The 14,128-nt window shown below is 34.1% G+C and overlaps 1 protein-coding gene across 2 annotated transcripts in view; it reads right to left on the reverse strand.

The window, feature by feature from the left end:
* The window catches only part of NECAB1 (N-terminal EF-hand calcium binding protein 1), a 207,292-nt gene that overhangs the window by 116,408 nt on the left and 76,756 nt on the right, over nucleotides 1-14,128 (reverse strand). The window lies entirely within an intron of this gene.

Consider the following 14,128-nt stretch of genomic DNA (forward strand, 5'->3'; position numbering starts at 1 on the left):
GTGCTAAAAGGAATAATAAAGTGGAGAAGTTCCATGGAGACTGGAACAACCTCCAGGAAGTAATGCAGAGCGAGAGGAGCAGAACCAGGAAAACATTGTACACAGAGACTGATACATTGTGGTACAATCGAAGGTGATGGACTTCTCCATTAGTATCAATGCAATCCCTGAACAATCTGCAGGAATCTAAAAAAAAATACTACCCACAAGCAGAGGATAAACTGTGAGAGTAAAAACACTGCTGAAAAGCAACTGCTTGACTACAGGGTTGGAGGAGATAAGACTGAGGAGAGACTCTAAATGAACACTATAATGCAAACTCCAACAACAGGGAAATGGGTTCGAGTCAAGAACACATGTGATAACCAGTGGAATCACGCGTCGGCTATGGGAGAGGGAAAGGCGGGGGGGGGGGGGAGGGGGGAGGGGAGGGGAGGAAAAGAAAACGATCTTTGTTTCCAGTGAATAATGTATGAAAACGACCAAATAAAATAATATTAAAATTAAAAAAAAAAAAGAAGTACTCACCTGTCCAATCCCAAACAGGTCTATATCAGATCAGAAATTAGCTTGAAATTGAGCTAGATTCTTCTGAAGCATAAACTACTCTTTTGGAATATTCTAGAAATATTGGGAACATTGTAGTAGTAACTTTGTAAGGGCATTTAATGCTGTAGAAAATTGATCTTATAAGAATATCCTCAAAGTTTGAAATAGTTATTAAATTTTTGGTGCATAAATAATATATAGTTGTTCAGTTGTTCTCAGTGTGAAGGCTTCTCATGATCTCATTTGGGGTTTTCTTGGCAAAGATACTGAAACAGTTTACCATTTCCTTCTCTTGTTAATTTTACAGATGAGGAAACTGAGACAATAAAGGTGAAGCGACTTGCTCAAGATCACAACAGAATTAAGTGTCAGAGGCCATATTTGAACTCAAGAAGATGAGTTTTCTGCCTTTATCTACTATACCATGTAGAGTTTCTATTTATTTATATAGTACTGCTATAAGATTACAAAAAACTTCATATTCATTACTATTCTCTAGGATGAGATATTAGGATAGGATGAGAATTAATATCTAGCTCCACTTCCTAGAAGAGTTCTTTCTTGAATCCTCCAGTGTTTAGTTCCTTCCCTTTCTTCTCTCCCTCAGTCACTTTGTACATAATTTGGTAATAACTTATTTGAACCTGTTTCTATCTCACCACTTCCAATCTCTTATAGAATATAAATTCCTTGCAGATAGAGACTATTTATTTTCTATTCATAGGGTCCAACACAAGGATGCCATAAAAATAGGCATTTAATAAATGCTGATTGAATTGATTCTATAGTTTATTCTCTTTAACAAAGGACTTTCTCAGAACCCGGTGAGATAGGGAACACAATTATTATTATCTCCTATTAAAGATAAAACCCACTTAGGCTCAATGCAATAAAGTAATTTAATCAAAGTCATGCTTAGAGACTGATCAAGATAGGACTAAAAACCAGGGTATTTCTTTTCTTTTCTTTTCTTAAACTCTAAATCAAGTTCTCTTTTCATTAATAATGGAAATGGGAAATGGTGGGTAGGGTGGGAAGAAGTAAAGGAGGGTTTAAGAAAGGCTATGAGACTATGCATAAAGTCATGATGCCATTGGGATTCCTAGAATAAACCCACACTATTGGAATGGATGTGAGAATGATTTAGAGAACAAAAATCACATGATTATCTCAATAGATGGAGAAAAAGCCTTTGACAAAATACAACGCTCATTCCTGTTGAAAACACTAGAAAGTTTAGGTATAAAAGGACCTTTCCTAAACAGTATCTATCTAAAACCATCAGCCAACATCATCTGCAATAGGGATAAATTAGAATCAATAAGATCAGGAGTAAAACAAGGATGCCCATTATCACCTCTATTATTTGACATTGTACTAGAAACACTAGCAGTAGCAATTAGAGAAGAAAAAGAAATTGAAGGCATTAAAATAGGCAATAAGGAGACCAAGCTATCACTCTTTGTGGATGATATGATGGTTTACTTGAAGAATCCTAGAGAATCAACTAAATAGCTAGTGGAAATAATCAACAACTTTAGCAAAGTTGCAGGATACAAGATAAATCCACATAAATCGTCAAGATTTCTATATATATCTCCAACACATCTCAGCAGCAAGAATTAGAAAGAGAATTCCATTTAAAATCGCCCTAGACAATATAAAATACTTTGGAATCTATCTGCCAAGACAAACACAGGAACTATATGAACACAACTACAAAACACTCTCCACACAATTAAAACTAGATCTAAACAATTGGAAAAACATTAATTGCTCATGTGTAGGATGAGCTAACATAATAAAAATGACAATCCTATCCAAACGAATTTACTTATTTAGTGCCATACCCATCAAACTACCAAAAAACTATTTACTGAATTAGAAAAAACCATAACAAAGTTCATTTGGAAGAACAAAAAATTGAGAATGATTTAGAGACAAATCAGATACTGAGGTAAATTATTTGTTTTCTTGCTGCTTTACATCTAATCATACAAAATCATAGTGACAGATTTTAAAATCCCAGAAATCTTGTTATAAACAGCCCTAATTCTTTTGAAACATTTTTTCTGGCATTTCTTACTCTTTGTGATCCCATTTAAGTTTTTCTTGGCAAAGATACCAGAGTGGCTTGCCATTTCCTTCTCCGGTTCATTCTATAGATGAAAAAAAATTGAGGTCAAACGGGTTTTCTCACAGCTAATAAATGACTGAGGTCAGATTTGAACTCTGGAAGATGAATGTTCTTGAATCCAGGGCTGGTACTCTTATCATTCTGACTTTCTGCCACAAAATAAGCAAACAAGCAAATAACAAACACTTCTGTCATTGGCACTGATGCCATTTATATCTTTTTCTCTAGTTGGAATTTAAATAATAAGAATATGTATTGGTATTTATATGAAATTTTATAGAGCAAAAAATACTTTCCCCCTCTGTGAAAAAGTAATTAACCATACCCTCTTCTGCCACCTTCCTCTCATCCATTATATATTTTTTCTTATTGTTATTATTTTCATTTTATAAATGAAGAAACTGAGTCTGAGAGTTTAAGGAACTTGTCAAAGGTCATATAGCTTAAAAATACAAGATGTCCCCGAAGTATTATTGGAGTTTTAATCTATTAAAATTTAAAAACTTCACTGAGAGTTTTGGGAATCCCCATATAAGAGTAAATTCAAACTTTTTTGTGGATATGGATGTAACTGGAAAGGGGAGAGTATATTTCCTCATCTTTTTTCTCCTGATTCATACTTAAATCTTAATTTCTTATGACAAGACCCAATTATAGGAGCTAAGAGTATTCTTCACACCAGTAGTTATAGTTGCTTTTTATAGAAGTAATCTGCTAAGAAAACAATATAGAACATGGCCTGAAACATTTTCCTTTTGAACAGTTTTTGTCCTGTTATTTGTAGGAAGTGGTATTAACTATATGCATTTACATCAGGGCTACATGGCTGAATTTTAGCAAGCCAGATTTCTTAGTGTACCATATTTTTATCATGTAGTGTCATGGGAATTTAAAGGACAATCAAACCATATGCAGAGTATAAGTTAGTCTTACAGACAACCCTACTCTTTATATACACATGCATATATATCTAGGCATGACTGCAAGCTCTAACTATGACATTAAGGTATAGAAAAAGAAGTGAAGACACAATCTATAAATGAATGTATATTTACTCAGATTTAGAGCCAGGGATGATTTCTGTTATTAAATATATAGTCTTTACTCAACTAACAGAAGTATGAAAAATAATAGTAAGAGTTGCCTCTAATAGCATGGGATATAAGGGCAGCTAAGTGGCTCCGTGGACTGAGAGCCAGGCTTAGAGACAGGATGTCCTGGGTTCAAGTTGGACCTCAGACACATCCTAGCTATGTGACCCTGGGCAAGTCACTTAACTCTAATTGCCTATTCCTTATTGCTCTTCTACCTTGGAAGGTAATGGTTCAAAAAAAGTGGGATATGAGTTAATGGGGGCAATCTAAAATCATGACATTTATGAATAAGTAGTAAGCTTTACAAATATTTACATCTTTAGGATTTTTAATAACCAACATCCTTCTTTTGCAACAGTCACTTTCTTTACATGATTTGACATTGAATTCACATGACTGTGGAAAAAATATTTTCCTTCATTATGAAATTGTACTTTTATCACCTTGGATAAAAATCAGGCAATTTTTGATAATTCTAAAGGATGTGTTTAAAATCAGTACATTTATTGGAGTTCTTTCTCTCAGTGGGGGCAAGACTTACAATCCCACTGGAAATTTTAAAGAATCCTGAATAATTTTCAGGAATGGATGTCTTATAGTCTGATGAAGATCAGTAAATATTACAGGTCCACATGGACTTCTAACCATGGGTTTGGTATATCCTTGAATTAAAATTGAGTTTCCTCAATAAAAGTTTTCTTTTCCCTATCTTCAGCACTCTTGTCTTTGCACTGTTTTGTCCATGACAAAACTTTTTCTTCTTAGCAATGGTCAGATTTTTAAAAATTAAATAATTTGTTACATTAAGATAACCAAGAAACTCCTCTCCTTCCCCACTTCCCATTAAAGAAGGCATCATTTGATGAAAAAGATATAGACACAGCTAGGATGTGTCTGAGGTCCAACTTGAACCCAGGACATCCTGTCTCTAAAGTACATATTGCTATGTTTCTATTTATCGGTTCTTTCTCTCAAGATGGAACATATACAAGTCATTCTTTAAACAATATTTCTATTGCTGTACATAATATTCTCTTGGTTCTGCTCATTTCACTCTATAATTTAATGTAGGACTTTCCATGTTTTTAAAAATAATTAACCTGCTTATCATTTCTTATGGTGCAGTAATATTCAGTCCCAATCATATTCCACAACTTTGTTAGTCATTCCCCAATTGACGAGCATTCCTTTGGTTTCCAGTTCTTTGCTACCACAAAGAGAAGTACTATAGATATTTTAGAACATATATGTTCTTTTCCTTTTTTTCCTGATCACCTTAGGGAATAAACTTAATAGTGGTATTGTGGGGTCAAAAGGCAAAACAATAAGGGGATGAAAAAGCTTCCACCAAAACACAAGCTGATCCATCTTCCTCCACCCCACCTATGGAGCCAGAGTCAGAGCCAGCGCATACTAGAATCAGTGAGTGAGTGAGGAGCACCTCTAGAGTGGGGGGGCACCTCTAGGTCCTTGGCAGCTGACTAAGACCACCAAAGACCTACCCCTAAGAGAAGCTAAACCTGAAACCCCAGCAGACTGAAGAGCACAGACCTTGGGTACCCATGCACAGAGAAAGTCAGCAAATAGCAGAAGCTACAGAAACTGGAGAGCTGGCCTCAGGCAAAATCCTTTCTCCTTAGCTCCATACAAAGAGAGCCTGTGCTCCTCACTTAGATTTCTGACTGGAAAGGGAAGAAAAACCACCATAGTGATGGCAAACATTGCCCAGGAACAATTTCCCAACACCAAGAAAAACAAGAAGGGGTTAACCCTGGATAATTTTTATGGAGAAAAAATTCAGACTACAGAGGAAATGGAAGAGAAAATACAAATAAACGTGCCAAAACCTTCCAAAAATGGAAATTGACCACAAGCTCTTGAAGAATTTAAATTGGAGTTTACCAAAAAAGATGTAAGCCTTTTGGCAAGAAAAGTGGGAAATAGTTAAAAAAGAAAATAACAGTTTAAAGAACAAGAATTTCCAATTAGAGAAACAGCTGGAAGCCACAAAAAGTATGATAGACCAAACCAAAAAGGAAAATCAAAAGATTATAGCAGAAAATCAAAAGATTATAGTAGAAAACCAGGCCTTAAAGACCATAATTAGGCAATTAGAAACCAATGATCTTGCAAAACAGCAATAATTAATAAAGCAAAGTCAAAAGACTGACAAAATAGAAGAAAACATAAAATATCTCACTAACATGATGAAGGATCAGGAAAACCGATCACGAAGAGACAATTTGAGAATCATTGGTCTACCTGAAAACCGAAAAATAAACAGAAATCTTGACATCATATTACAAGAAATTATCCAAGAAAACTGCTTTGATGTTCTTGAACAAGGGGGGAGGGGAGGAAATAGACATTGAAAGAGTTCATAGAACACCCTCTATACTAAATCTTCAAAAGACAACTCCCAGGAATGTAATTGCCAAATTCAGGAGCTTCCAAGCTAAGGAGAAAATTTTACAAGAAGCCAAAAAGAGAGAATTCAGATATCAAAGAGCACCAATCAGGATTACACAAGATCTGGCCACTTCCACCCTAAATAATTGCAAGGCTTTGAACATGATATTCACACAGGCAAACAAAGTGGGTCTTCAATCAAGGATCACCTACCCATCAAAACTGACTATATATTTCCAGGGGAAAGTATGGGCATTCAATGAAATATAAGATTTCCAGGTATTTGCAAAGAAAAGACCAGAACTAAGTGGAAAGTTTGATATCCAAACACAAAAATGAAGAGAAACATGAAAAGGTAAATAATAAAGAAAGGGGAAAATTTTTTTGTTCAAACTTTCTTCTTTAAGGGCTTCAATAAGATCAAATTGTTTATATATACTGATATATGGGGAAAATGTTATTTGTTACTCTCCAAAATTATATTCACTATTATAGTAATTACAAGAATCATTCACAGGAAGAGACTGGGATAATAAATGGCAATCATGATATGTAAAAAATGAAAAAGGGAGGGGGTAATCGAAGATGCCACCAAGAGAAACGTGAATAAATAAGATAAATAGGATAATCTATACCACACAAAGAGGTACATGGAAATGGGATGGGAAGAATACTATTATAAGAAGGAGAAGAAGAGAGTGCTAATAGGTAATACTTAAACCTTACTTTCAGTGAAATCAATTCTGAGAGGGAAGAGCATGTAGATCCATTGGGGTATCAAATTCTATCTTTCCCTACAGGGAAAGTGAGAAGGGAAAACTAAGAGGAGGATGGGAGGGAGGAGTACAAAAAGGGAGAGAAATAGAGGGGGGAGGGAACTTAACAGACTCTAAAAAATAATAAAAAGGGAACAAAAAGGGAACAAAAAGGGAGGGGGCAGAAAGGAAAACATATTAAGGGTGGGGATTAGGGGGACTGATTAAAAGCAAACCACTGGTTTAAAAGAATATAGCAAAAGAAGAAAGGACAGAACTAGGAGACAATATCAAAATGCTGGGGAATACACAAATGGCAATCATAACTTTGAACATGAGTGGGATGAACTCACCCATAAAATGAAAACAAATAACAGAGTGGATTAGAAACTAAAATTCTACCATATGTTGTTTACAAGAAACACACATAAGCAGGTAAACACTCACAAGTTTAGAATTAAATGTTGGAACAAAATCTATTGGGCCTCAACTGAGAGGAAGAAGACAGGAGTTGCAATCATAATATTTGAAAAGCCAAAGTAAAATTATATCTGATTAAAAGGGATAGGGAATGTAACTATATCCTGATAAAACACAGTATAGACAATGACAAAATAGAAGTAATCAACATGTGTGCACCAAATAGTATAGCATCCAAATTTCTAAAGGAGAAACTAGTGGAGTTGAAGGTGGAAATAGATAGTAAAACTATACTAGTGGGAGACCTGAACTTACCACTATCAAATCTAGATAAATCAAATAAAAAATAAATAAGAAAGATGTAAGAGATATGAATGAAATCTTAGAAAAATTAGAGTTAATAGATGTATGGAGAAAAATAAATAGGGACAAAAAGGAATGCACCTTCTTTTCAGTAGTATGTGGCACATTCACAAAGACTGACCATATACTAGGGCAAAAAGGATGGCAAACACAAGGAAAAATGTGAAGCCTCAAAAACAAGTGTGAAAGGATTTTGTGTCCCAAAAGAACTTCTGGAAGGACTTGAAAAGAAGTTAAAAAACAAAATAAGGGAAATGACAGAAAAAGTTAACAGCTGGAGAAAAATTTCACTGAAGAAATTGATTTTCTAAAAAACTAGAATAGGACAAAAGGAAATGGAGGCACAAAAATACACTGAAGAAAACAACAACCTAAAGAATAGAATGAACCAAATGGAAATGTAGGAAAGAAAAAGAAAGTATTGAAGAAAACAACTAGGATTAGCCAAATGGAAAAGGAAAAACAAAAAAAATCAGGGAATAAAATAATTAGAAAAAATAGAATTAGACAAAAAGAAACTAGTGTATTCATAAGACATATGAAAAGAATAAGACAAAATTTTAAAAATAAAAAAAATTATAGAAAATCTAAAATACTTCACTGGAAAAATTACCAACCTAGAAAACAGGTCCACCATAATACCCAAAAGCCATGATCATAAAAATAACCTGGACACCCTATTACAAGAAATCATCAGGGAATACTGCCCTGATATCCTCACATGAGGGGAAAATAGAAATTGAGAGAATCTACCATTCATCACCTGAAAGAAAACTCAAAATAAAATACCCCAAGATTATTATAGCCAAATTCTAGAACTCCGAGATCAAGGAAACATTACTACAAGCATCCAGAAGGAAACAATTCAAATATCATGGAGCCATGGTCAGTATTACAGAGCTTCCATAATAAAGAACTGGAAGAAAAAGTGTTTTAGAAAAGTAAACAGTTATAAAAGTTAAAAAGACAACAACATGGCAAACAAATGCAGAAAAGCAGAGATAATTAATGCAACCATTTCAGATAATAATTCAATAAAAATAATAATCAGTAAGGGTACATGGAAAGCCAATTCAAAAAGTAATTGGAAATTAAATAATATGATTCTACAAAATCAGTTAGCTAAAGAACAAATCATAGAAACAATTAATAATTTCATGGAAGAAAATGACAATGATGAGACATCATTTCAAAATCTATGGGATGAAGCCAAAGCAGTAATCAGGGGAAAAATTATATCCTTGAGTTCATATATTAAGAGATTAGGGAGAGCAGGGGTCAATGAATTGGACATGAAGTCAAAAAACTTGAAAGGGAACAAATGAAAACTCCCCACATGAAAACTAAATTAGAGATCCTAAAAATTAAGGGAGAAATTAATAAAATTAAATTGAAAGAACTATTGAATTAATAAATAAGACTAGAAGCTGGTATTTAAAAAAACAAAATAGACAAAGTACTGGTCAATTTAATAAAAAAAAAGGAAAGAAGAAAACCAAATTAGTGGTATGATAGATGAAAAGGGAGACCTCACCTCTAAGGAAGAGGAAATTAAGGCAATCATTAAAAACTATTTTGCCCAACTATATGGCAACAAATATGGCAACCTAGATGATATGGATGAGTATTTACAAAAATATAAATTGCCTAGATTATAAGAAGAAGAAATAGAATTCTTAAATAATCCCTTATCAGAAAACAAAATTGAACAAGTCATCAAAGAACTCCCTAAGAAAAAATTCCCAGGTCCAGATGGATTCACAAGTGAATTCTATCAAACATTTGAAGAACAACTAATCCCAATATTATACAAAGTATTTGAGAGAATAAGCAAAGAAGGAGTTCTACCAAATTCCTTTTATGACACAAATATGGTACTGATTCCAAAGCCAGGCAGGTCAAAAACAGAGAAAGAAAACTATAGACCAATCTCTTAATGAACATAAATGCAAAAATCTTAAATAGAATACTAGCAAAAAGACTCCAGCAAGTGATCACAAGGGTTATTCATTATGATCAGGTGGGATTTATACCAGGAATGCAATGATGATTCAACATTAGGAAAACCATCCACATAATTGACCATATCAACAAGCCAACCATCAAAAATCACATGATTATCTCAATAGATGCAGAAAAAGCCTTTGAAAAATGCAACACTCATTCCTACTGAAAACACTAAAAAGTTGAGGAATAGAAGGGCCCTTCCTAAAAATAATAAACAGTATCTATCTAAAACCATCAGTCAATATCATCATCATCAGATACATTCCCAATAAGATCAGGAGTGAAACAAGGATGCCAATTATCACCTCTATTATTTAAGATTGTACTAGAAACACTAGCAGTAGCAATTAGAGAAGAAAAAGAAATTGAAGGTATTAAAATTGGCAACAAGGAGACCAAGCTATCACTCTTTGCAGAAGATATGATGGTCTACTTAAAGAATCCTAGCGAATCAACTAAAAAAGCTAGTGGAAATAATCAACAACTTTAGAAAAGTAGCAGGATACAAAATAAATACACATAAGTCATCAGCATTTCTGTATATCTCCAACCCATTTCAGCAGCAAGAATTAGAAAGAGAAATTCCATTTAAAATCACCCTAGATAATATAAAATACTTAGGAATCTATCTGCCAAGATTAACACAGGAACTGTATGAACACAACTACAAAATACTTTCCACACAATTAAACCTAGATCTAAACAATTGGAAAAACATTAATTGCTCATGGGTAGTATGGGCTAACATAATAAAAATGAACATCCTACCCAAACTTATTTACTTACTTAGTGCCATACTCATCGAACTACCAAAAAACTTTTTTTCCCCTGAATTAGACAAAATCATAACAAAGTTCATTTGGAAGAACAAAAGATCAAGGATATCCAGGGAAATCATGAAAAAAATGCAAAGGAAGGTGGCCTTATAGTACCAGATCTCAAGCTATACTATAAATCAGTGATCTTCAAAACAATATGGCAGTGGCCAAGAGACAGAAAGGGGGATAAGTGGAATAGACTTGGGGTAAGTGACCTCATCAAGGCAGGCTATGATAAACCCAAAGATCCCAGCTTTTGGGACAAAAATCCACTATTTGATAAAAACTGCTGGGAAAACTGGAAGACCATGTGGGAGAGATTAGGTTTGGATCAACACTTCACACTCTACACCAAGATAAACTCATAATGGGTGAATGACTTGAACATAAAGAAGGAAACTATAAGTAAATTAGGTGAATACAGAATAGTATACATGTCAGATCTTTGGGAAAGGATAGATTTTTAAGACTAAGCAAGAGTTAGAAAAAAATCACAAAATGTAAAAGAAATAATTTTGATTACATTAAATTTAAAAGTTTTTGTACCAACAAAACCAATGCAACCAAATTTTGAAAGGCAACAACAAATTGGGAAAAAAACCTTCATAAGAAAAACCTCTGACAAAGGTCTAATTACTCAGATTTATAAAGAGCTAAATCAATTGTATAAAAAATCAAGCCATTCTCCAATTGATAAATTGTCAAGGAACATGAATAGGCAATTTTCAGATAAAGAAATCAAAACTATTAATCAGTACATGAAAAAGTGTCCTAAATCTCTTATAATCAGAGAGATGCAAAATCAAAACAACTCTGAGGTATCACCTCACACCTAGCAGATTGACTAACATGACAGCAAAGGAAAGTAATGAATGCTGGAGGGGATGTGGTAAAGTTGGGACATTATTGCATTGTTGGTGGAGTTGTGAATTGATCCAACCATTCTGGAGGGCAATCTGGAACTATGCCCAAAGGGCACTAAAAGAATGCCTGCCCTTTAATTGAGCTATAGCACAGCTGGGTTTATACCCCAAAGAGATAATAAGGAAAAAGACTTGTACAAGAATATTCATAGTTGCGCTCTTTGTGGTGGCAAAAAATTGGAAAATGTGGGGATGCCCTTCAATTGGGGAATGGCTGAATAAGTTTTGGTATCTGTTGGTGATGGAATAGTATTGTGCTCAAAGGAATAATAAACTGCAGAAATTCCATGTGAACTGGAATGAACTCCAGGAACTGATGCAGAGTGGAAGGAGTAGAACCAGGAGAACATTATACACAGAGACTGATACACTGTGGTGCAATTGAATATAATGGACTTCTCCATTCGTGGCAATGCAATGATCCAGAACAATTCTGAAGGACTTATTAGAAAGAAGGGTATGCATATTCAGAGGAAGATCTGTGGGAATAGAAACACAGAAGAAATGCAACTGCTTGATTACCTGAGTCAAGGGGGATACAATTGGGGATGTAGACCCTAAATGATCATCCTAGCGCAAAGATCAACAACACAGAAATAGATTCTGATCAAGGACACATGTAAAATCCAAAGGAATTGTGCATCAGCTACAAGAAGGGGTGGGGTAGGGGAGGGAAAGAATATGATTATTGTAACCAAGGAAAAATGTTCTAAATTGACTAATTAAACAAAATTTTCAAAAAGAATAAATACATAAAAAGGCAAACATTTTTTTTCTTTTATTAGTTTTATTGTTTTCTTCATTTTCAAGATGACTATGCCATGTTGTTGAGGAATCATTAACAACTCCTCGGGTTTCCGTGACTTTTTAAAGGTTTTTGTTTATTTTCTGAAGATTAATTTGGCTGTTTTGAGATTATTCCATGTTCCCTCAGTATCATTTTTCACTCAACTCACTTTTCTTTTTATTCAATAAGCATGTATTAAGTATTTTCTCTGTCAACCATCCTTGCAATGCTTGCTTCCTCACATCACCAGCTTTTGTTGCAATATCTCTAATAGTCATCAAAGGGTGCTCTTTTCAAGAATGATATAGGTCATACATGTATCATCATATAATACATATTTCCATGTTCATCATGTTGTGAAAGAAAATATTGCTTAATCTAGAAAAAATTCATGGAGAAAGGACAGTGACGAATAGTATGCTTCAATTTGCATTCAGACTCTATCAGTTTCTTCTATAGCAATGAGGAACCTTTTTTTAATCATGAATTTCTTGGGGTTGTCCTGGGACTTTGCATTATTGATAAGAGTTAAGTAATTCACAGTAATTCATCATATACTATTGCTACCACTTACAACGTTCTCCTAGTTCTGCTCACTTCACTTTGCATGGTGTGTTCTTAAAGAGCTACAAATTTTGTGCATTTCCATGGTGTAATATCGATTTTAACAATCAAAGAATTAAAAACCGAGAACAATGTAATGTGTGTACCCCATACTTAGAATAATGCTTGGAACATAGTAAGTGCTTAAATGTTAATTGATCGATGGCATGAAGTGCGACACTCATCTCTCTTCTGATAGAGAACTAACTAATTCTGAAGAAACTAGCCAGTTTTCTGGTCAGTCAAATATTTCGAGTCAGACTCTAGCAGAAGTACACATGCATGACTATTACAAAATGAAACAATATCAACATTTTTGCTTTTCCCAAGTAATTAATATGTGACTTTTATGTTATCATTCCACTTCATCCTATTTTCCTGAGCAGGGAAGAGTGGTATGACTTGATGGAAAAAGAATTAGATTCTACAGTTAATGGGGAAAAAAGCTAGATTTGAATCCCATCTTCCTTCTAGTTGTGTGATCTTTGACACATCATTTCACCCCTTTGAGACTCATTAAAACTTGAAATAAGGGAAACAGAACATATTTCATTAGGGTGTTTAGTGATGCTTAGTCCTTACACTAAAATCCTACTCCATTGCATTATACTGGTCTGCAGATGAATGAGGTTCTATGCCCACAGAGCACTAAGTAGCAGATTCCATCAAGCTGGAAAGGTTTTGAATAAGAGTCTGGGTGTAGATTGTGAATTTTGTCATCTGAGGACCAGCCCAACTAAGTCTGAAGAGCTCATTATCAGAAGGAGGGATACCAGATTATTATTAATTACTTGTTAGCTTCAGAAACCTCCAGTAATCTATGGAGGGTGAATTCGTCCATGAACTCATGGCTTTCTAAAGTCTTAGAGATGAGATGGCTGGAATTGTATGTGCTTTTTAAACTACTTTCAAACACCAATCTGATTCTAGGGAAGGCAAACAGATTTTCTGCCTAATGGTCTTTGTGCTTACTATTTTGGGGAAAGGGAAGGAATTTATAAGTATAATTTTAACTGTGTCTGAATATAATATTACTATAGTATCTATTTTCATCTGTAAACTTTCAATATCAAAAATAAACAAAAAACTGAATAATTTAGTATTAAAATCATCTTGAATAATAGCTAGCATTTATATAGCACTTTAACAGTTTCAATACACTTTATGTGTGTTATCTCATTTTCTAGCCCTGTGATGTAGGAGCTATAATTATTTTACAGATTAACAATTACATTTTATAGATAAGGAAACTGAAGGTGAGAG

The sequence above is a fragment of the Monodelphis domestica genome, chromosome 3 (genome assembly GCF_027887165.1).
Source record: "Monodelphis domestica isolate mMonDom1 chromosome 3, mMonDom1.pri, whole genome shotgun sequence".
Taxonomy (NCBI): Eukaryota; Metazoa; Chordata; class Mammalia; order Didelphimorphia; family Didelphidae; genus Monodelphis; species Monodelphis domestica.